Genomic DNA, 25,925 nt, shown 5'->3' with positions numbered 1-25,925 from the left:
ATTTATATATTCTACATTATACCGCTAAAACCAACACTTTTCATTCAGAGCCTTGAAATGTGGTACAATCATTTAACAAATCAATTTCTGTTCCTAGTAAATGGAGTTTTCTTGACCACACCTAATATAAAATATTACAATCATACATTAGTCACATCAAAAGCAAACTATTCTGGTTAATTAAATTAATTACTGGAGTCAAAGAAATAGTACAGTGGGTAGGGTATTGTCCTTGTCTGTGGCTTATCTAGATTCTGTCCACAGCATCACATATGGGCCACGAAATCCCACCTGGATTGGTCTTTGAGCACAAATCCAGGAGTAACCCCTGAGCACCAGTTGGTGGTTGTAACCCCACAACAAATGCTATCTGTAGTGAGAAAGTGTACAAAGTATTTATCTATTATAACCTGTAATTTTGAAACCAGTAGGTGTTATTTAAAAACAAACATAACATGCAATTAACTTTTTCCTAAGGCCCAAATTTTAAAAGATTCAGTTTTTTACAAAGCTCTTCAATGCTCTCCATTTGGGTTTATTTTCCAGTAAAAGGCTTCTTTGAAGTCACCAGGCTTTCTTTGGACTTGGCACTTGGGTATAAATACATTTCTGACTTCCTCTGCCTCCTCTCTCAACAGCCTCCAACCACCAATCCCAAGCACATCATCTGTGTCAGACACATTAAATGCTGTTCCTTCTGGTCAGAGTCCAGCTGAGTGACACCAGCTGGAATGGCCGGGTCTTTATTTTGCATAGCTTAGTTCCTTCTCTCGGTTTCCTTTGTTGGTTAAAATGATGATGGACTTATCCAGCGTAAGAAAATGCAGGCCAAATCATAGTTTTTTTATAGTCACAACCTACTATCTTTAATGGCCAGTATACATATGTAAAAGTTAGGATTCAGACATTCTCTTAAAACCTAGTTGTTTTTTTTTAAACAGTTTTACTGACTTAAGTAGGAACTTTATTTAAATAATCCATAAGACCACTGAAAAAAACAGGTAACTCCTAATCATGATATTTTAAGTTTAGGTTTCCTTGTCTCATTGTCCCATCTCTCCTGTATACATGCATAAACACACTAGCTATCTGACTTTTTAAATAATATTAATGCATAGGAGAGAATGCTTCCTCAAAGTAATTAGCCACAAATCAAAAGTGGTTACAAATAAATTTTAAAAACGGTCAGGAGAAATGATTATTTTCCACTTTATTTAAAGGCTGATGATTGGATCATGAGATTCTATAAAATGCAAATGTCTTGTGCTTTTTTCTCTATCTTTTCAATGCATTGTTTTTCACTTGTGTGATACATTCTCTCTTAATAAGTGTTTTCAAAAAGTGTTAACTGTCACTAAGTTCTTCACTTTGCATGAACTGGCAATTATAATGCATAAACTCTTTGTTAATTGGTAACAAATATATAGACTGTTAGTAGATGTGTAGAGTTTTTCTTGAAGATAAAACTTTATGTAAGGCATTAAGAACATTTAGAATTTTACTGAGTCAGTACAGAATAAGACACAGCATAATTTTCAGGGAAGGCAACAAATAGAGGTAAGATGGCATTAAATTGCCATTTATTCTTACCATTAGGATGTATTTGTGTGGGAGGAATATTCATCACTTAATCACTTAATCACTTAACTTCCCGTTAGTCGTCGATTTGCTCGAGTGGGCGCCAGTAACGTCTCCATTTGTCCCTGTCGCGTGCTAGTTGTAGCCCAATGGCATCTGTTCACTCTGGGAACATGATGAGCCTCAAACCGATCGCTCATGATCTTGACGAAGAAGTCTGACCATCTGGTAGGTGGGCGGCCACGAGGTCTTTTGACATCCTGTGGAATCCAGTCAGTAACAGCTCTAGTCCAGCGGTCGTCTTTAAATCTCATTACGTGACCAGCCCATCTGATTTTTGACACCTTGGCAAATGAGACAGCGTCCCTGATTCTTGATCGTCGATGGATGTCAGAACTCCGGATTTTATATGAATAAGGAATATTCATATATGTATTTATAGATTTTTTTTCAGTAGCAGTTGATACAATTAGAAATTCCAGACATCTCCCATTTATCTCCTTTGAAAAAAGTTTTTGGTGTTTTGGGCTACACCAGACAGTGTTCAGGGAACAATTTATAATGCTGAGAATTAGATTGAGGTCAGCTGTCCTGAAGGCAAGAGCCTAAACCATTATACTACCTCTCTGGCTCTACTCTTTACTTACTTTTTAACTTACTCTCTTCACTGTTATGTTTAATCTGCTATCTGTTATATTTAACTTATTATTCTCATGTGTAGAGACTTAACACAGTATGTACTTATTTTCACCACATCCCAGTCCAATTCTAGTGTTTCTGGTTGTCAGGTAGGGAATATTTCTTCATACTGTACAGCCAGTATGAGAATCCTTCCCTTTGGCTACCATACTATTTTTTCAGTCTCACAGTGTCTTAACCAAATAGGAAACATACCCAACTTCCTCAACAGTTGATCTGAATGATCAGTTCTGTTCATAATCCATTAGAATTAACTGTTCACTTAACCCAACTTAAATGTATGGAGAGCTTACAAATATAATTATTGTCTTAGCAATTGTTTTCCTGAAGACAGCTAGGGGAGCTGAGATCACAATCTTAACATACAGTTAGAGTTTTTCTTAATATACTTATCAACAGTCTTAGATACATTTGGACCACTCTCTTGTTGCTAAGTCAGTTAAACTTTTGAGTTGAATGTAAATTGTAAGGTAAAGTGTTGTAGAAATTTTTAGGAAAAAATTACTTGTTTATTAGCAACCAATTTATGAAATGCAATGTTAATTATTATTCCTAGCCAGAACAGGATATCTGAAATCAACATTTCCTGATTTTTAAGCAGTTCAATAATAAACTTCATCAGCAGTTTAATTTGCCATTGATTTCAATGAAGATGTTTTTTGGTATGATGCAAAATGGTCACAGAGACAGCATGTAAAACCTGAATTTTTCTAAAAAGATACTAGGACTGGAGCACTATACAGCAGGTAGGGTGCTTGCCTTCCACACACTGATTCAGATTCAATTCTCAGCATTCCATATGGTGTCCCCTAGCTCTGTCAGGAGTGATCCATGAATGCAGAGCCAGAATTAAGCCCTGGGCACCGACACGTGTGGCCCCAAAACAAACAAATCAAAAATAAATAAGATCCCCTAACGTAATGCTTGACATTCTTGAAAAGTTCTCTTCCTTTTTGGGGGGGAGGGGTGGCTACACCTGGTGGTCCCCAGGGGTTACGTTTTGGCTCTGCACTCAGGAATCATTCCTGGAGATGCTCAGGAGACCAGATGGAATGCCAAGGATCAAACCTAAGTCAGCTTCTTGCAAGACAAGTGTCTTACCCACTGTACTATTGGCTACAGACCTCCCCCCACCCCAAAATGATCTTTTATCACTGAAAATACAGTGCAATAATGAGGTCTCGTAATTTTCCATAGGAGCAATTAGCTGATACTGATGCTTTATGTTATCAGGGAAATCCCAATGACTGCATATTTAACCAATTTTTTTCTTTTACAAAATGTTAAGTGTTGTTTTAGATCTTCTTTATGTATACCCCATACATGTATAAGATATCTTCTAAGAGGCCTCTTATTTCCAGTTTCTCCAAAGTGGGTTATATACACCTTGTGTGGGGGGAAGTGGGGGTAGGGTGCTGGAATGTTCCAAGGGTTAGAGGGCAATAGTTTCCTTAGGTGCAATCAGAAGGTACTTCTGTTTGCTTAAATAAGGTCGATTTCCAGGAGGCGAATGACTTTTTTTTTTTTAATTTTCTCTGAAATAAGAATAATAGGCCAAATAAGTTTAGAAAGTTCTCAAGGATGTGTTGTTCTCCATAGAAATATAATTTCAACAATAATATTAGCATACAAGATAGCTTCCTTATTGCATATTTATAATGACGTTGTCATGCTCAGAGAATACTCGGCAGATAAAATGCAGTTTGTCACATCAGAATGGATTTTAAATCCAAGTCAGTGGATTTCCTAATACTTTATGAAACCCATTGAAGTTTTCTATAATGAATAAATTTCACATAATTGGAGAGTCAGGAAACTCTGTTACTAATATCAAATGCATTAAAGAAATAGGTAAATATGGAATACTTTATTCAAAACCATGCCCTGATTCATTATAAAGGGCAGAGAGGATGGAGGGGTGGATTGGGTAGGTAAAGAAGACAAAAACATTTATTCAGGAAAACGAAACAAAAATAGTGCCTGACATTTGTCTGAAGAGGCTGTGGTCAGCAACAGTGCGAAAATTGAAATATATGCTGTGCCTGAGGGATCAAAGGGGTGAGAGTGAAAAGGAAAAAGGCTAATAGATAAAGAAGGCCTAAGTCTGGAGAGTTCTGAAAACCTGACAGATTTATTAATAAGATAGTATCAAACCAACGTGAGTTCTTGAGCTATGAGTGTTAAGAGAAAGTATTTTAATGGGGTTTCTTGTTCATGGTCTGTGTGATAGCTAGAAATGTAAAGTTTGAATTCAGCCAGTATGTTGCTGCCAAATCAAGATGTGAAAGTAATTGAACTTGCTGGCAGCACAGTGTAAAGAAGCTAGTCTCCAGAGCTGGAATGTATTGAAGACATATGACAACAAATTATAAATGATAGAGTTCTAGGATTTTAGCTGAGGAATCAGAAGAACATGGGAGTTTTTTTTTATATAACTTATTTATTTATTGAATCACTGTGGGAAAAGTTACAGAGCTTTCAGGTTTAGGTCTCAGTCATGTAAATATCAAACACATTTCCCTTTACCAATACTTATTTTTAACCGCGAACCCCAGTAGAACCCCACCTCCCACCCCTCCCAATTCCTGTGAGGCAGATGAGTTCTAGTTAACACTCTATCTACTTTGACTAGATTCATTGTTTCGATAAAAGATGCACCATTATTATTTAGAGTTTACGACCCCCCCCCCCCCCCCAATCAGACATGCTGAAAAAGCGTTGTGAAATGATTTGCTTTCTACAGCTGGGCTTAAGAATTAAATGATGTCACACGGCCGCAATAGCGGCTGCACGGTTTTGGATTTCTGCTATTTTAGTTATTACCCTGGAAGTATTTCTATTAAAAGTTAGATAATTAAGAGATTGGTTTCTGTGCTCTGGAGTCGTGGCCGTGCCAGAGAGCCGCTCGTGGGGGGCAACTGGTGACCTCGGTAGGGTGTGAAGGATGGACTGGAACACCCCCCTTCAGAACATGGGAGTTTTTTGGCTATCTTTTTGAGAATAACATTGGGATGGTTATTAAGGTTTAATGATGTCAGTATCTTTATTCTAATGTAAAGGCTTTGCATTTATCAGTAGCCCATTGTATACAGCTGATGAATCTATTAATAATCTATGTAACTTTGGTTACAATATTATCAAAATTACTAAAATGATTTATCAAATATTCACCCATAGGTTCCTTTATCTTATCTTTTCTTTTTGGTGAGCCACACATGGCAGTTTTCCAGGCTTACTCCTCTCTGTGCTCAGGGATTCCTCCTGGTGAGACTCAGCAGACCATAGAAGGTGCCAGGGACTGAACCTGGGTCAGTCACGTATGGGCAATCACCTTGTTTGCTATGCTAACTCTCTGGTGACCTCGTCCTTTTTTCTTTTAAGAATGGGTCTACTGTTCTCATAGAAGTGGCTACTGTATTAAAAATAAATGCACTAAGTATCTTCATAGAACCAGCCTGTATCTTGCTCATGTTGTGAAGCTATTAATTCTGACCTTTAGGATAGCTTGCAGATACAAAGCAGTACTCTGGTATTAGACTTTGAAGCAAATATGCTTAAGACATTGTTTTTCAAAGTAGTTGGTTACTTAGAATTGTACAGAACAACAAAGATCATTAGAGATCATATTTCAGTGATTTTATAGACAATGAAACAAATTTTATTCAAAACACATCAAATTAGTAGCAGAAGTGGAACCGGAACTTATATTTGTGATTCTTAATTTACTCTTCTGGGATCTTCAGATCTGAGCACTGAAACTCTAGGCTCACACAGTCTGGAAAGTATTGTAGGGAGTGATCCACTGCCCTTCTGGGCACTGTTTCAGAGTCTTCCCAAAATCATCTTGCAGTTTATCTCCTAATTTCAGTTGGAATGTGATTTTATTTTTCTTATCACTTCGACTGGGCCGCTGCATGCAAGACTATCTCATTTACTGAGCTCCAATGATAAAGGGAATTAAAATCTTGTGACATGGCATGGCATGACATGCTTTTCTCTGAGTTTTGTTATCTTCGATAGTAATTTTAGATAGTAACATAATAATCACTTCAAAATAGTCTATGTCTAGCTTTGCCTCGGTGGTTTGATAGTAATAGTGATTTATCTTTCAGTGTTTAAGCTAAATATGCATTAGTAGCTCAAAAGCAAGTTATACCTCTATTTCTTCTCTGGACTTTTCCTTTACAAAAGTTTTTGTATTTCTGTATTTAGGCTGACCGGGGTCATAGAGTTCTTTGGGCACTTGGTTGTTTATAGTTCATCAAGAGAAACATGTGCTCTGTAGCTGATATTTGCCGTAGGATGGCAAGAAGTCATGCTTCAGAATTTGCTCCATAAAATTCTGTAGGTTTTGATTACTGAATTCCTTTAAAATTGACTTCCTTATGGCCAAGGACCACTTCTGGTGGTACTGAGGAGACATATGCAATGCCTGGATTTGAACCATTATCAGGGCCACAGCTATATGCAAAGCAACTGCTTTAATCTCTGTACTATCTCTCCAGTCCTGACATTGACTTCTGTTCTTCTATTTTATGCATAAAATTAAGAATAATCAGGTCACCTCTGTTGACAGTCTCCAATTTTGAATTTCAAACTAATAAAAGCCAAGTCACCCTTCAATATCTGATATATCTTCTCCAAATGTCTATCGCAGAATCTAATTAACCTTGATATTTGTGGCATAGTTTATGTCAAAAAATCTTCTACATGTGTCTAATATCATACTAATTTTTATGTAATTACCAAAAAAACAAATTGAAGTTTTAGATTATGAATTTCTACCTTTATTAATAAAAAAGTGTCAGTCAACATATTTAAATTTTCCATTGCTAATAATGTTTTGACTTTTGTTTTACCATTTTAAGCCATTTATTTGAATTTATTTGCAATTATTTTATTCTATTTAACCATAGACATGCTTTTAGAATTTGCTAATAATCATGCATTGCATCACTTGAACAGAACTGTGTCATCCACAGTGATGAAGGAAAGTGGACAAGCTGAATGCAATTATCAAAGTTGGCACACGCCCAGTATCCTGTAGATGGCAGCCAGCTGCTCAGATAAATGATGGGGTTGTTAGGTTTTCTAGGTGGATTGTATGCCAGTGCCCTGATGAGTCATAAAATTGTCTCTTTTTCACTGTCCAAGCTTGTAAAAATTACTTAATATTTTTTAGATGAAATTGGAACATCTAGGGGGTAGGTCATATCAAGGATGTTCGAACAATCTGACAGTGACATCTGTCACTCCGTTGTATGCCAGGTTTGATTGGAAGCTTGGCTAGTGGAAAGGTGTCCAGTGATTCCATTACTGTTCTATATTTGTCATCTTGCCATAGGCATTGACTATATCTTCAAGATGTCACCCAACTTAGAGTGAGAGTCCCAGACAGAGGAAGACCATTTTCCAAGCAATAACCAAACACTTCTCAAAACAAAGCTAAAATGTTCATACAGAATTGCCAATTTAAGTTTTATTTTGATTTTTTTAAGCATTAAACACATCTTTAGAGGGGGCAAATTGTTTAGTGAAGGTAAGTATATTAAAAGCATTTGTTTGTTTGTTAGTTATTAATTTTTATTTAGGTCCATAAGATTAACAATGACTTAGTGATCTCATTTTATGCAGACATATCAGTATTTGAGAAAGCCTAGAGATGAGATTTAACATGACAGATTAAAGAGATATTTTAAAATGGCCATTATGAATGGCCAAAGTAAGGAGCAAGAAGAAAAAATTCAGTGTTTTAAACAAGAAATTAATTATAATACTGCATTTTTTCTGGTAGAGATTTTTGACTTCACATCATAAAATGCTCATTGGAGGAGGATAAAAGAGAAGATTTCTGAATAACTAAAGCATATCATAGTAGTTTAGAGAATGGGTGATACTCTAACGTTAGATGGTGGAAATGAAAACATGTACATGGATTCCAGAGACATGAAGTACAAGAATGAGAAGTGTATCTGGATAATAGTAATATTGAGGAAGAAGATATAAGAAATTCCCATGTATCTGATAGCTGGTTAAAAGATGGTCTTATTGAGATTAGAAATCCTGATGGAAGGTCAAACCCAGAGAGAGAATGAGTTCAATTCAGATTCAAATTCTAGGGAGGTATGCTTTTTTTTTTTTTAATTTTATTTGTTAAAGCACTGTGAGTTACAAAATTATTCGTAGTTAGGTATTTTACATACAATGTTCCGTCACCAATCCTGCCACCAGCATTAACTTCCTTTCACCAGTGTTCCCAGGTTCTCTGTCAAACCCCTCCCCCTCTCCCCGGCCCAATCTTGCCATCTCGACAGGAATCTTTTAAGTTTGGTTATTACAGCTTGGGTCTGATTTCAGTGATTGTTGACTTTGTGGTTTGGAAATTTAACTCTGTTATTCCTTAACACCTCCATGTACCTGAATGCCTTTGATTCCTGACCCCATTCCTTCTCATCTATCTCTTCTCCCCTGCCTCTTCACTCTCTTTCCTTCTCTTCCCTTATACTATGTGGCTAAGTGTATCTTGGCATTGTCCCTTTAAATCATTGAATTTCCTCATCCAATGACTCTTAATACAATCATAGAATCATCAGAAAATGGAATTATCACAAAATAGACCAGTAAAACTAAATTTGTAGTAATTGTTATATCTCACAAAGGTGTTACAAAAGTCTCCATTTGAGGATTTACTGAACTGGTTGGTGCTAGTTGAACCTTCTGTTTTATTGTTTTTGCTTATGAGTATTTGGGGCTTGTAAACAACTTTCTTATCAAATTTTCTGTGCTCCTACTGGGCTGTCAGTAGTATGAAATTTGGAGCGTGAATACAGGGCCGTACACTCCATGTGGAGTTGGGCCTTTATACATAAATGATATCATCCTCTGTTTGTTTTTCTAGCATACTTCATTTTACATATCTTACAGCTCCATCCATGCTGCAGCAAATTTTGTGGTTTCATGATTCCTTATAGCTGCATTGTATTCCATTGTGTATGTATACCACAGCTTCATGATCCAGTGATCTATTGTTGGACATCTAGGTTGAGTCCAAATCTTAGCTAGTGTACTAAGTGCTGCAATGAATAGTGGTGTGCATATGTTCTTTTGAATGAATGTTTTTCTGTTCTAGAGGTAGATACTCAAAAGTGGAACTGCTTGGTCATATGATAGCTGAATTTTAAGTTTACTGAGAGCCCCAAAATATGTGTCTAGGAACTTCAAGTAGGCACTTTTGATTATAAGTTAGAGAATCAAGAATAAAAACTGCAGAGTTCTTCATTTATGACTGAGATGTGCTCAACACAGATATTTTCACAAAAGGGAACATAACTAGAAACTGAGAAAATCTTAGAAATTCCTCAACCCCCTAAGAAGTAGATGAGCTAAATTTCGATGATAATGAGATAAACATTATAGGGGAAGAATAGTTCATTAAACAAAATGCTGTGTATTTCCATGAGTTTTACATAAAAAAAATTAGTCTGCATTAAGTGTCACAGGCAAAAAGGAATAGTTTATCTAAAAGTACTCTGGCACCTTGTGATCAGATCAATGTGTCATCAATATTAGTATCAATCGAAAAAACAGCACAGACTTCACAGGCTTCACAAGATTTAGCTAAATCCCTGAAACACTTGGCATTGTTAGCAGGTGTGGCTCCGACATCCACAGGTATTGCCAGCAGAGGGGCGCCTTTCAGAGAGCACCTGGGCTGGCAGAACTTTTGCAGACATGGATTTTTCACTAGAACAACCACAAGAAAAATGATAGCTTTAGAATCAGTAAGATGACTGAATGCGCGCAATCTCCTCTGATCTTGGAAGTTAAGCAAGGTCGGGCCTGGTTAGTACTTGAATGGGATAGAATCAATAAGATGACTAGATGGTAAAGGACATATGAAATTTGGTATGTAGAATTGGAAAAATTGGCATGCCCTTATGCATAGTGGTGGTGGAAACTTTTGCCACTTTTTTGATATAATCATATTTTTTTAAATTGAAAAGCAGTGATTTACAATGTTGTTCAAATTTTTTAAATTGAAAAGCAATGATTTACAATGTTGTTCAAAATACAGTTGTTTCAGGCATTTAATATTCCACCAATATTACCTCCCCATCAGTGTCCTCAGTTTTCCACCCATTCCCCAAACCTGTTCATTTAGCAGGCACAAACAAATTTAATTATTACTGCTTTTATAAGAATGGCAAATGGAACAATCAGAAAATGTATCAGTCAAAGTAAATTTATGTAATTCTTATATTTCACAGGGCTGGAGCGATAGCACAGAGGGTAGGGCGTTCGCCTTACAAGCGGCCAACATGGCCGACCCGAGTTCGATTCCTCTGCCCCTCTCGGAGAGTCCGGCAAGCTACCGAGAGTATTCGATATGCCAAACACAGTAACAACAAAGTCTCCAATGGAGACGTTACTGGGCCCGCTCGAGCAAATCGACGACCAACGGGAGGGCCTTTACCTTTACCTTATATTTCACAATGGGGTTATGAAGGTCACTATTTGAGGATTTACTGAGCCAGTTGGTGCTGGTTGAACCTTTTGTATAATTATTTTTGCTTATTGAGCTTGGTGGGTTTCTATGCAACTTTCTCATCAAATCTGCTGTGCTCCCAGTGGGCTGTAAGTAGTGTAAAATTTGGAGCATGCATACATGCAGCACACCCCAAGAGCTGTGAGGTTGGACTATTTATACATCAGAGAATTTCAGGTGTAGGGACTGCTGTGACTATCCAGCAGTAGACGAATCTGCCCTCCCCCATCCCAAGAAGGCCACAGAGTTATCTGCCCAGAGATTAATTGACCTGGGATGATTCAGTGACTTGGTGGCTTTATGAAATTCAGTTATGAAGCTGGACTGTTTATGTGTTGAGAATGCTGGGTGTGGGTGAAGGCTGCTCTGCCTATCTGGCAGGGAGGGGAACATGACCACCCTCATTCCAAGATGGCCCTGAGAGCTACCTGAGGCAATTTGCAGCGTGGTGGCTTGATCAAGACTTTTTAATATCAGGGACTGGGACAACGTAAGAGGTAAAATCTGCTTGCTGTCAGTCTGTAGGATACAATGATGTTATATTAAAAAAAAATTTTATTTATTCATTTTTTTGTTCTGTTTGTTGGGTCAGACTCAGAATGCTCAGGGGTTATTCCTGGCTCTGAGCTTAGGAATTATTCCTGGAAGTGCTCAGGGGACCATATGTGATGCTGGGGATTGAACATGGGTTGGCTGCGTGCAAGGCAAAAGCCCTACTAGCTGTACTATTGCTTCAGCTAAAAAATTATTTTTGAAAAAATAGAAGTCTTGGGGCTGAAGCAATAGCACAGCAGGTTGGGGTGACCCAGGTTCAATTCCCAGCATCCCATATGGTCCTCTGAGCACTGCCAGGAGTAATTTCTGAGTCCAAAGCCAGGAGTAAGCCAGGTGTGACCCAAAAAGCAAAAAAATTAAAAAATTTTAAAGAAAGAAGCCTCATTTATGACTGAGAAGATAGAACGATTACCACAATAAAATTCAAGTATAAAATAAAGTTTAATGTAATATATTTTAGATGTCAGAGTTAGAAACTAAATTATGTCAGTGAGAATAGGAAGCATACAGTATTGGATTAAATGATTTGATTTCCCTCTTTACATAAGTTAAAATCATATAGCAATTGATCACTTGACTTCCTTTTATTCATCGATTTGCTTGAGCGCGCGCCAGTAATGTCTCCATTCGTCCCTGTTGCATGCTAGTGTAGCCCAATGGTGTCTGTTCATTCTAGGAACATAAAGAGCCTCAAACCGATTGTTCAGGGTGTTGACAAAGAAGTCTGACCATCTTGTAGGTGGGCAACCCCATGGTCTTCTGACATCCCGTGGAATCCAGTCGGTAACAGCTATAGTCCAGCGGTCATCTCCAAATCTCATTACGTGTCCAGACCATCTGATTTTCAATGCCTTGGCAAATGAGACAGAATCCCTGATTCTTGACGGTTGATGGAGGTAGGAACTCAGAATTCTTTCTCTCATTTAAGTGAAGCGTGATACTTCAAGCATAGCTCTTTTGATTCCTCTTTGGGAGACCTGAATAGCATTCTCATCCTGTTTTCATAAGGCCCAGGTCTCTGAGGCATATGTTAATGCAGGAAGAACAGTGGAATCAAAACGGTGTGCCAGGAGCTAGATGTTCTTCGTCCTCTTAGCTATTTCTTTGAAGTTCTTGAAGGCATTCCAAGCCACTCTCTTCTTCCTGTGCAACTCAGGTGCCAGGTCATTCGTCATGTTGAGTTCTTGACCTAGGTACACATAACTGTTGCATTCAGAGACGGTCGTTCTGTTGAGAGCGAATGGAACTCAGGAATGAGACTGTTTCTCATCAACATTGTCTTCATGAGGTTCAGCTGTAGTCCGACCCTTCCACACTCACGGTCGAAGTTGGCCAGCATTTGTGCCACATGGCTAATGTTTGCTGTTATTAGAACAATGTCATCAGCAAAGCAGAGGTGGTATAGTTGCCGACCATCTATCTTCACTCCCATTCCTTCCCATTCTAGTTGTCTCATGACATTCTTAGGAGTGGCACTGAAGAGTTTTGGTGAAATGGTATCACCCTGCCGAACCCCTCGCTTGACATGGATGATCACTTCTTTGTAGAATGGTGAGATCCTGATAGTGAATCCGTAATGCAGCTCACGGAGGATCCTGATGTATTGAGTTTGAATTTCCTGATTGGCTAAGGCTTCGATGACTGCTTCTGTTTCAACAGAATCAAAGGCCTTCTTTAAATCAATGAACATTAGACAGAGCGGCATCTTGAACTCCGGGGAAACCTCAATGAGCTTGGTTATCATGTGGATATGGTCGATTGTGCTGAATCTTTTGCGAAACCCGGCTTGCTAGCATGGTTGTCCTTCATCTAGTGTTCTGACAATCCTGTTCAGGATGACTTGAGTGGAAAGCTTGTAGATCACAGACAATAGGCATATTGGGCAATAGTTGCGAATGTCATGGATGTCTCTCTTTTTGTACAGTAGTACAGTCCTGCTGGTTTTCCATTGGGACGGAACCTTGCGTTCAGACAGGTAGCATGTGAAGAGCCGAGCCAGTGTATTGATGAGTACTGATGGCAGATTCTTTATTTTTTTTATTAGTGAAAAACCATGAGGGACAGTTGTAGATTTACAATTTTTTTGTGCTTGGGTTTCGATTTTACAATGATCAAATACCCATCCCTCCACCAGTGTCCATCCTCCACCACCATGGATAATATCCCTCCCACCCCCATCCCCCCATCCCACCCTGCCTCTGTGGCAGGGCAATCCCTTCTGTTCTTTCTCTCCTTTTGGGTGTTGTGGTCTGCAAAAGAGGCATTGAGTGGCAAACATGTTCAGTCCATACTCTACTTTCTACATGCATCTCCCTTCCTGGGAGGATCCTGCAAACACCCTTTATTTGGTGCTCCCTTCTCTATCTGAGCTTCCCTTTCCCCTAGAATGCCTGGCTGGCCCTAAGCTATGGAGTAATCCTCCTGGTGCTGATCTCAGTTATTCTTGGGTATTAATCTCATATTTTGTTACTTTATATCCTCCAGATGAATGCAATCTTTCTATGTCTGTCCCTCTCTTTCTGACTCATTTCGCTTAGCATGATACTTTCCATGTTGTACCACTTGTATGTAAATTTCATGACTTCGTCTTTTCTAACAGCTACATAGTACTCCATTGTGTAGATGTACCAAAGTTTCTTTAACCAGTCATTTGTTCTCGGGCATTCAGGTTTCTTCCAGTTTCTGGCTATTGTAAAGAGTGCTGCAATGAACAAACAAGTGCAGATGTCACTTCGACTATACATTTTTGCCTCTCTGGGATATATTCCCAGGAGTGGTATTGCTGGGTCAAATGGGAGCTCAATTTCTAATTTTTTGAGAATCGTCCATACTGTTTTCCAGCAGGGTTGTGGCAGATTCTTCAGGTGTTCAGGTCTGACCTTGTCTGGGCCAGGTCCTGTTCGTTTCTTTACTGATGAAATGGCGTTTTGGATTTCAGAAGGGAGAACTTTGGGAACGACATTGGTCGTTTGCGAAATTTGGTATGTGGGCAGGTGGACATGGCTATCAAGGAGATCTGCATAGAAGTCATGGATAATCTTCTACATTGCCCTTCACAGAGTAGGGAGAAAGGGCTCAAAATTTAAGAAGAGAACTCCCAGAAAGACCACCAACTGGGAGCTCTTTGGCACTATTGCTGCAACATGGGAAGATGCCGTCATTGACAACATTGGCGAGGAATACGATCAACTGGTTCAGCAACCCCATGATTGTGCAAGGAACGCCGAGAGAGAGAGCCACAAAAAATGCCTGTCTTCGAAAATTCTTGAGCTTATTCGCCAACGTGGCTTGGTACAGGCAACCACAAGCAGACATCCAAGCTCAAAAAGCAGTCAGAGATGCTATCAAGGAACACCTTAAAGAGAGAAGAGCAGCCGTGCTGGTAGATGCAGCAGATGCTGGGAACACCTGCCTGTCCTTCGCCAACTACAAGACCAAGATGACTGCCCTCTGACATCTTGATGGATCTATCATATCTTCCATATTGTAATTAATCATTAAAAATTGACTTTTGTTGATTACCTTCTGATAGTTCCATTTGCCATTTCTCTAAGTTCTGTTGAAGCAAGCAACATGAAATAAATGTGATGAACTTTTGAGGTTGTAGACGTGCTATCAAATTATGTTTTTGATTTGTCATTAAGGAATATCTGGTGATCACACTTATAAAGAGAAATTTGAAGTTGCAAACACGTATGCCTGCCAAAGGGGCAGTTTGAGGGTTGGCAGGACTCTGGGGACACTGGGGGTGGAATTGGGGTTGCAACTTTGTATGCCTGAAACAATTTCATTATAAGCAACTTTGCAAATCACTGTGTCCTAATTAAAAATAGATAAATATGTCTGAAAATTTTTTGATGGGGATTAAGTTCAGGGTCATATCAGCAGGGTTCAGGGCTCAATCCTTGCTCTAAACTCAAAGATCACTCCTAATGGGGCTTCAGGGTCTATATGTGTGGTGCAAGAGATTTAGCCAGTGTTGGTTGCATATAAGGCAAGCACCTTACTCCTGTATTATCTCTCTGGCTTTTAAATTATTTTTTTAAAGTTAGTTTTATACCTTATGTTTCTCTTTTAAAAACATGAAATCAATTACTTTCCCTCCCCCTTTGTTTCATTTTCTTCTTTTCTTGTCTTTTCTTTTCCTTCTTTTTTTGGCCTCCCAAAGAGAGCTCAGAGAGTCCGGGATCATTCCTATCAATATAAATCAAATGCTACGACTCTTTGGTACTAGAACCATAGGATCACATCCAGCAGTACTCGGGGTAACATTTAGTGCAAGGGATCTAACCATTATCCTGAGCATGCAAAGCATGCATTTCCAATATTGTCCTCTCTCTTCGGTCAATTTCATGGGAGTTAGAGAGAGTGGGGTCACTCTTAGCCATCCTGAAGGATCATTCCTGTCCAGACCATGCTCAAGGTACCCTATGTAGTACAAGTGATCAAAACTGGGTCAGTCACATGCAAAGTAAGCACCCTACTGCTATACTGTCTCTCCAGCCCCAAAATCAATTGCTTTTTACATAATGTAGACTCCAATTCATTATTACACTGTGCTAGTGATTTGAAAAGAAAAATAAGAATGTTTTTCTGCTTTTCTATGCCTATAAAATTATTTTTTATAACAGGGCTAGTACTAAACTGAAATAAGCCTCTACAGATGAATGAAAGTGAAAGATATGCTTCTTTAATTTCTATTTTAATTTCACCTGATCATTAATTTATTTTTACACATAAACCATGTTTTGTCAAATTAATTAATTAGGGAAATTGCTCCTTGTCATATATGCTGAAGATAATGTGAGGTTAGAACAGTGTCATCAAATTATGCTTTTTATTTAATATTAAGGAATACCTGGTGATCATACCTGTAAAGAGAAATTTTGAAGTTGCCAAATTTGAGTTAAAATAATAAAAACTCCAAATTCCATGCTAGTATTATGTTTCAATAGGTAAGCTTTAAATCTAGGCCTTGTGACTTTGCAATCAAGTCACTTTGAGATGTAATTCTCACATGCATGAAATGAATTTAGTATTTGGAATATACTAAAGTAATGTGCTTTATTCCTATCTATGAATCAGCTTTCCTTGATACACATCTATAAAGGAAGATTATAATACAGAGAGGAGTTCCTGACTTGCATAAGTGAGAAATAAAAGAAAGTTTTTTGGGTCATTGAGGAAAAGGTAGGAAAAGAAATTTGATGTTGAGAGAAAAGGGAAGGCTGTTAATTAAATTCCAAGTTCTTTCATACACACTCCAAAAAGATAATCAAGTAAATATTGGAAAATAGTGAATGGCTCTTTTAAGGAGGGCAAAGAAGTATTTAGGATAAAACTTCAAGTTAAGTCATATGTTCAGTCACTGGAAGATTTATCTTATGGAAAAACCAAATGGGAAATCATGTCAGAATGAAAATGGTGGCCAGATGATGGAATGCCTGAAATGAACATATTGTATGAGAATTTCCCAAGTCATCCACAGTATAGTGAAAGCCAAGGTCTGACTGAGACAGCACAGAAGATACCAGATGCTCTGGGAATTTTGCCAATATTTCACCACCAGGGAAATTTGAATTAACATCAGAGTCTGTGAGAAAAGCATCTCTCACTGCATTGAGATCCCATTCCCACCATGAGAAGTCAGATAAATTCAACTTCCTTCTTCATCCAGAAGTCAACTTGTAAAGGAAAATCTAGAAGAAGCAAAGAACAAAGAGTTTTCAGCTTCCATAAAGACAATAGAATATCAGAAAAAGCTGAGTTTCTTTGGTTAAGAAAACTATCTCTAATCTTATCCCACCTCTGCTATTGTTTGAAGCATCCTAAAGTTGATATAAATTATGAAATATTGTAATGTTCATATGTTCTCATTTTAAAACCAGGTTAAACTTAGACTTAAGAGCATAATAATTTTATTTTTAAGCAGATCTTTCTGTGTATTTCAAATATGTCATAAGTGCCCAGTATAATATAGGATTCACAATTTTTCAGTTTTATTGAAAAACAATTGTCATATAATGTTGTAAAGTAGAGTATAATATATATTTAACTGTACAATATAATTATATGTACATGTTGAAAAATTATCAGCATGCAAGTTTTGTGATGTTCTATTACATTACATAGGGAAATTTTATTTTTTCAAATAAAAACAGTTAAGATTTATTCTTGGTAACTTTCAAATATGTCACAACAAATTGCTAACTATAGTCAGATTGCAATACATACTTTCCCAGAACTGAAAGTTTGTAGCTTTTGATTCTCTTCATTCTTTCTTTACCTGTTGAATCACTGAGAGAAGCTAAGACAGGCCCTTTCCTAGGCATCAGGGATGCTTAAGTGAGCATATGCAGTATGATGAACCCCTCTCTTCAGTGGTTCATCGTGTTATAGCAGGGTCAAGCTAATTCAAGTTGACCATCAGGATAAAACAATGCACCTGACTTACCAGCACACCAGATATGTTATGTCTGTGTAAATTAAACATGTTACAAGGAAAGTAGAGAGATGTATGGCAGATAGTATACCATGTCATCAAAAATCCATTTTATAGGAACTTCAGGGTGGGTATTTCAAGTGCCTAGTTGCAAATCAAAAAATATTACAATGAGGTTTTTAGAAATAAAGTGAGACCATGGATTAGTTTTTTTGTTTGTTTGTTTTAGTCCGACACCCAGTGGTGCTCAGGGTTTACTCCTGACTTTGTGCTCAGGGATCACTCTTGTAGGACTCAGGTGGCCCTATAGGGAGTCAGGGATTGAATCTGGGTTTGCGAGGCAAATGCCCTACCCACAATAATATAATTCCAACTCCACTAAACATCTCAAACTAACATTTGTTATTTTCCTCTGATCTCAAAGGCTTTCGAAACATTTTAGCTTTATTCCAATGTGGTTCAGACTGTTAAACAAATATTTGCTCACTTACATCCTCAATAAATGCCTTCAAGGAAGTCATTCATGAAGTGTTATTTTACAAAGGAGGAGATTGAAGCAATGTCTTAGATAATTTATCTGAGGTCACTCTTCACTTACCCACTCAAACTTAGTCTTGCCCCTGGTTCCATTGTTTTATTGTGCAAAAGTTCTCAAAGTTCAGTGTGTATAAGAGAAGTTTACAGGATTTGTTTAGAATACAGATTCCAGAGCCCAGATGCCAATGTTCAATTAGAGCAAATCAAAAGTGGGATCCAGTAAGAAAGATTTCCATCAATACCCAGGGGGGCTCTAGTTAAGGTGATTCTTAGCCCACCCACTGAAGACACTGGACTAGAGTGATGACAAGATATTAATCTAACTGGTAACTACATAAGTCGAATGGTTGGAATGAGAACCTCCCATTAGATCAACACCATCGTTAAATAGTAATCCTGAGACAGAAACAATACTTTTGTTCCATTCTGGAACTATGTCTTGACTTTGTCATGTAAAATGAGAGAGGAAATAAAATACATCTTAGTCAAGTGATAATGGGATAGCAGCAAAATATCAACAATAAAGACTTCAGCTAAAAGACAGTGCAATCTGTACATGCCAGGCAGAAAACCAATACGACTTTGACAAGAGTCATTTGAAATACTGCTATTTTTACATTATAGAGAAATCAAGTGATACATAGAGACTTAGATTGAAATTCTATGATGTAAAAATGAGACAAAATGTAGACTGTACTTCTAGAATAAAAACGAAATGATCAAGTTTGATAACTGATGGAATGAAAAATGTACATAATATATATTTGATTTCAAATGCTAATTTTCATACATTTAATGTTTTAAAATAGGATATGTTTTACAACCAGTGTATTCATTAAGTGCAATAATATATTTTTTTCTTCTTCAAATTGTGATTTAGAATTAAAGAAATTGTTATTTAACAGTCAAATCTTACTTAACACTTATTACAAGGCTACACAAATATACATTAATATGAATATATACATAATTTTAAGTTATGATAAAGAAAAAAATTTCATCATAACTAGTTTTGTTATAGAAGCAAAGAAAATATAGTAACTTTAATATGCACATCAGGATTCAAATTTGAAAATATAGGTGAACTACATTAAAATTTAGTTTATTCAACATAATTTAGATTTTTCTAGTGGTGGACATATACAAACTACAAATAATCTCTTCCTTGCATTCTTTACCTCTATCTCTTACACCCCTTCCAAGCTATTTAATAGTTTCTTCTTGAATAAATGTATTTTATGTGCTTGTTTTTAGACCAAACAAAATAATACTCAGGGCTTTCTCCTGGCTTTCTGCTTGAGGATCACTCCTGATGGTGTTTGAGAAACCATAAGCAGTGCAGGGATCTAACCCAGGCCAGCCATATGAAAGACAATTGCCTAACCCTTAAAACTATTTCTCCAGTACATCTTTGTGACTGTGCTTATCAGTGAAAATAAGTAATGAACTAGATAGTTGTGGTTTTCTTTTTTTAATTTAAAAAAGAAATATTGGAAAAGTTCCAAATATGAAGTAACTTTAAATAAAATGAAAGGAAAGAGAGTAACTTTGGGGATGAGGCATTCATTCTCTAAATATAATACTGAAAAATATCACCACAGAATTATTGAACTTTGCAAGGAAGTATGAGCAGTTGATGAATGAATGAATGAATGTGAGTTGCATTAACTAAGTTTTATAATATTATAATCTCAAAGTAATATTATAATCATATATAAATTATATTTGCATAGTAGTAATATTCTACAACTTTATGAGGAAATTATTTTTCTCCAAATCATAAATCGTAAGAGTTTGTGAAGTAGAAAAGGGTAAAAAAGAAACTACTAGTTTTAGCTATTAAAACAAAAGGGTTGCCTGCCCCCCAGTGCCATCTTTACAGTGCACAGCCATAGAAGAAAGGCTGCGGGGGGGGGCCTCCACAGCTACCGAGAATGCCCCGGGTCCCGAAGAGAGCCGGGATCACCAGGAAGTCCCAGATGGGGTAGGTGCCTCCTCCCGCCTCCTCCAGAGGGAACCCCGGTGACCATGAGTCTCTACAAGTATAGCTCGCTTATGCAGGAACCAGGACTCTTACTCCAAACCATGCGGCCGCTTCTGCGGCCGCGCGACATCTTCTTATATATAAAGTGGTCAATGGAAAGTAAATTTTCCAACGTTTCTCCCTGAAAATCAGGCTTAACTCTTTTACAAACCACAACATCAAATAGGAAAAAAAAGAACAAAAGGGAATTCCCTGCCACAGAGGCAGGGTGGGATGGAGATGGAATGGGGGGGGGGGGGGCGGGAGGGTTACTGGGATCCGTGGTGGTGGGAAATGGTTACTGGTGGAGGGATGGGTATTCAAAATAAATAAATTTAATAATAAAAAAGAAGATAGTTAATAAATTTCTCAATGTATCTACAAAAAAAATTAAAACAAAAGGGTTCACGTTTTTATTCATTCATCAGATTGCACCTATCAACAAAATGTTTCTGGAGGATAGAGTCTATGGGCAAACTCCTCCACGTGGAAAATGGAGTCTATTGACCCTATTTGAGCCATGATAACAACATGACTGGGAGAGTTTTGTCAGGGTTCAAAGGTAATAGTTAGCCAGGGAATATTTAGGTGGTGTGATAAATCTGGCATTGTAGGTTAAAGGAATAGTAGGTGCATGGACAAGTAAGAGAAAGAAAGAGTGACACAGGTTGAGGTTGCAATATTTTTTAGTTTGGCTAAGAGTGCAGAACTATGGAGGAGGGTGAGAAAGGATGAATGAAAGATAAGACTGAAAATGTTACTGGGAATTTATATTTTTTAGGGATCACTCAGGAAGCTACTAACTACAAGGGATGATAAAACATGTTTTAAATCATTCCATTAGTATTAACTGAATTATAGAAAGATCTTCCACATTTACATGTTTTAATTGCCAACATTTGTCATATTTAAAATGTGGTGATTAATATTCAAAGGTAACCAGGTAACCCCTACTATCTTCAAAATATCTGAACTTAATAACCACAGCAAAAAAGAAATAAAATAAGGCTTTTACCTTGGGCATATAAAAGAAATTGCGCACCAAAACAAACAAAACGCTCTCAAAACTAAAGAACAAAAAATGACTTGTTCCTTTTATACTGTTCTGAAACAAAGTAGAGCAAAACAAATACAATTTCTTGGAAAAGTAGGAAAGTTTCAAGTGGGCTACTCCTTCTGAAGAAGATATCATATTTCAAAGGATAAGAAAATAACCATATCATGGTAGGATAAATCTTATTTAAGAGGGACTTAAAAAGCAAGCATGATCTACATAAGCAGGTTACTCACAGCTCTGAGATTTAACAGACCTATTTACCCTCCTTTACTAATGAATTTTTTAAAAAGTGATACTGTTTTTGCTACACTCTCCCATCTTTTATTTCTTTTCCTCTTTTATTTTTTGTTCTGCCTCCTTCATTAATAGCATGCTGCTGTTTATGTATTTCTGTTGAGAGAAAACACAAGCCAGGAACTTAATGCTGAAGTACAGAGGAAGAGGGAGAGGCATTTTTTCCCCAGCAAGAAAGGATTGAGTATAGTGGGAATACATGCCTTTAGGTTTCTCAGATCCTTCCCAAAGATTTACTATTCTGTTCCTACTCAGCTGTAAGGTGTAATTCCTTCACTCAGCAAGAAAATCCATAATGGTGAGCATAGATTGAACACATAGGTTTCAAATCTTTGATTCCATCTTACTAGCAACGCTTTTTATTTTTATCTTTATTTTTATTTTATTTTTTATTTTTTTGCTTTTTGGGTCACACCCAGAAATGCACAGGGGTTACTCCTGGCTCTGCACTCAGGAATTATTCCTGGCGGTGTTCAGGGGACCATATGGGATGCTGGGAATCAAACCTGGGTCTGCCACGTGCAAGGCAAATGCCCTACCCGCTGTGCTATCGCTCCAGCCCCACTTGCAACGCTTTTTTAAAGGAATCCTTAAAGGTTTTTTATGAGCAGTATTAACTAATTAATTCAACAGCTCTGTAACAATGTTTGTACCTGCACAAGTCACTATCCTAAAGGTCATCATGCTCCTAAAGTTTCATTTCTAACAATGTAAGATACCTGTGATTTTTTAGACTTTATTATTTAGAAGAGTAATTTTTTATACAATAAGGGGCCCCTTGGAGGAGGGCAGGTTGAGTTTCCCTCCTGCCCTGACCAGAGCCCCAGCAGCTGAAGACCTCCATTTCCAGCCACAGCCATGCTTAAGACCACTCTCCACACGTTCGGATGATCTTCACACATGAAGGAACCAGCAGAGGAACCCAGGTGTGCGGGACCCGGGGCTTACATCTCCAAGCCTGCTCAAATTGGGACTGGACCTCCTCTACTCAGATCCCCCATCTTCCAGTATGTAGGCTTTACACCCACCAACTACCCCCAGCGCCACGTAATCCCATCAATGGCCAAGACCCAGAGACTATAAAATGCATTTGCGGCCGTGTGACATCTTATTATCTAGTTCTTATTCTGAAGTACCTGGCAGGCTACCGTAAGTATCCTGCTCACATGGCAGAGTCTGGCAAACTTCCCGTGGCATATTCAATATGCCAACAACCAGTAACAATGATGGGTCTCATTCTCCTGACGCTGAAAGAGCCTCAAATGTGGCACTTTCTAAAATCTCAGGACTAGGACGAAGGAGACATTACTGGTGCCTGCTCAAGGAAATCGACGAACAATAGGATAACAGTGATACAGTGAAGGGGTATATAAAACAAAAGGTGCCAAGAATCACATATTCTGTTAGAAATAAGATTGTTATGTGAATTGAGTGATAAAATTGACAAAAAGCTCAAAACCTGCATGCAAAGTAACTAGACTCCAAAAATAATCAAACTTTTTGTTATTCTTCTCTAAGCAGGGGGTGTGTTTTATAGAACAAAGTCTTGAAAATTTCAATAAAGATTTTGAGAGATAAAATTATTGTCCAAGCACATTCACCTTCTAATGTTGGAAAGTGAGGTTGAATTGACTTGAGAAGATAATTCACTAGGCCGTTGGACACTTATTTGAAACCCAATCAGCCTGGTCAGTGGCAGAAAACTTTATATTATATAACTAGCACCTCTTTTGGATTTCTTGTTCATCAGAATCTTGACCCTTTAACTTTCCCCATAGCTGGCCCCACAAGAAAACAAAATAATCTGTCAAGTTAACTCTATATTAGATACACTTGGAAGTGGTATTGAACCTTTTCCAACATATGTATTAGTCATTTGGTTTCTTAATAAGCATAAATGGGTATCTCTGTATCCATTTTATTTCAGAACACAGTCCAATCTTAAGTATAAGTCTCTTAGACTAAGAGGCAGTCTCTGATCTTGAATGAATTCAACAAAGTATTAAATAGCACCTGGTAAGATCTAGCTGTGATCCCTCCCTTTGATACCTTAGTCGCATTGCTTACCATAAATAAGAGTAAACTGAAAGAGAGGTGTGCTAAGGTGAAACCAATTTCTCCTTCCCATTTGACTCTTGAATAGTGGTGGAGCCAGTTTATAAATTGACTGAGGGTGGCAGAGCAGAACGCTCAGTCGCACAAAAGAATTGTTTTAAAGGAATTCGTTTTATATTTAAAATAATATTTTACAATAATTTTTCTATTTTTATCCTTCTTTCATGCACATATGTATTTATTTGTGTATTTACAGTTTATATACAGTTACAAAGCTTTCAGAGTTTCATACAATGATCGAACACCCATCCTTCAACAGTACAAATTTCCCACCACCATTGTCTCCAGAATCCCTCCCATCCTAACCCTCTCCCTATCTCTATGGCAGACAGTTTCCCCCCATACTCTCTCTCTACCTTTGGACATGCACATTCATTTCATTTCATCATCCTGTTAATCGTCGATTGCCTCGAGCAGGCCCCAGTAACGTCTCGTTCATCCTAGCCCTGAGATTATATTCACGGCTCTTTAGGAGAATGAGACCCATCATTGTTACTGGTATTTGGCATATTTGGTAGGCCACGGGGAGTTTGCCAGACTCTGCCCTGTGGGCAGGCTACATTCGATAGCCTGCAAGTTTGTCCAAAGTAGGAATGAGATAATAAGATGTCATAAAAAGATATCTTGATAAGATGTCACGCGGCTGCGAATGTGGCCACTCATTTCCGGGAGCTGGATTTTATAGTCTCTGAGTCTTGGCCGCTGATGGGATTACACAGTGCCAGGGGGCCAGGTGGTGGGTGTGACCCCCACCTACTGGAATTTGGAGGATCTGGGTGGAAGATGCTCGACTCCAAATCGAGTAGGCTTGGAGGTCTCGGCCCCGGAACCCGCGTGGCTTTGTCCCTCTGCCAGTACCTTCACGTGTGCGGAGAGTGGTCTCAGCATGGTGGTGGCTGGTCCTGGAGGTCTTCGGCTGCCGTAGCCTTGGTCGGGGCGGGGAGGAAAGCTCAACCCGCTCCCCTCCAAGGGACTCCGGGAAGGAACACCCAGGCGCGGGGGCAGAGACTGCACTCTTCTCATCCGGGATCTGGATTTTATAGTCTCTGAGTCTTGGCCGCTGATGGGATTACACGGCGCCAGGGGGCCAGGTGGTGGGTGTGACCCCCGCCTACTGGAATTTGGAGGATCTGGGTGGAAGATGCTCGACTCCAAATTGAGTAGGCTTGGAGGTCTCGGCCCCGGAACCCGCGTGGCTTTGTCCCTCTGCCAGTACCTTCACGTGTGCGGAGAGTGGTCTCAGCATGGTGGTGGCTGGTCCTGGAGGTCTTCGGCTGCCGTAGCCTTGGTCGGGGCGGGGAGGAAAGCTCAACCTGCTCCCCTCCAAGGGACTCCGGGAAGGAATACATATTTAAAGTAAAAATTATTCTTTTGTATGAATAAAAATGTGAGAGTAGGTTTTCTTTTGTATGAATAAAAATGTGAGAGTAGGTTTAAGTAACTCAGAGGAACATGAACATCTTGTTAGAACAAGGAAGTCAGATATATGATCTGAACCTACTCTCAAATATTTTTTAACGTGGTGTATATGTATATGTATATAATATAACTTTATATATACCTTGGTGATAGATGGGGCAAAATGCAAAACACTCAAAGCATATGTTCTCTATTAATGTCTGAAATATCCTAATATTCCAAGGTGGAATTTATAAATTGTTACTAAATCCCAAATTTTATGTTTTACTGTAGGATCCTTAATTATATAGAAATATTAGAACTAACTTTTAATTAGTATAATAAATAGTATCTAAGGTCTTTTAATTGTCTAGAAATAATGTATAAATAAAATAAAGTAAGAATCTCCTTTATAGAGGTTATTTGAATCTCTGGAACTAAAGATTTCTTTTGTATTTTGTGATTTGGGCTATATATATATATCAGTTCTCAGGAGCTGCTCCTGGATCAGTGTTAAAGGATTGTTCTTGGTGGTGCTTGAAGGATCATGCAATGAGGGAATCAAAACATGCTGTCACCACAGTGACCTATTGCACTGGCTCCAAGATTGAGGATTGCATTTAAGGCTGGGTCTCAGTTACTTACCAACACACATTTCTCTACTATCTGAAAGTAGAGTACG

Source organism: Sorex fumeus, unplaced genomic scaffold (assembly GCF_029834395.1).
Source record: "Sorex fumeus unplaced genomic scaffold, SorFum_2.1 ptg000037l, whole genome shotgun sequence".
NCBI classification, from domain to species: domain Eukaryota; kingdom Metazoa; phylum Chordata; class Mammalia; order Eulipotyphla; family Soricidae; genus Sorex; species Sorex fumeus.
This window is presented reverse-complemented; position numbering follows the sequence as displayed.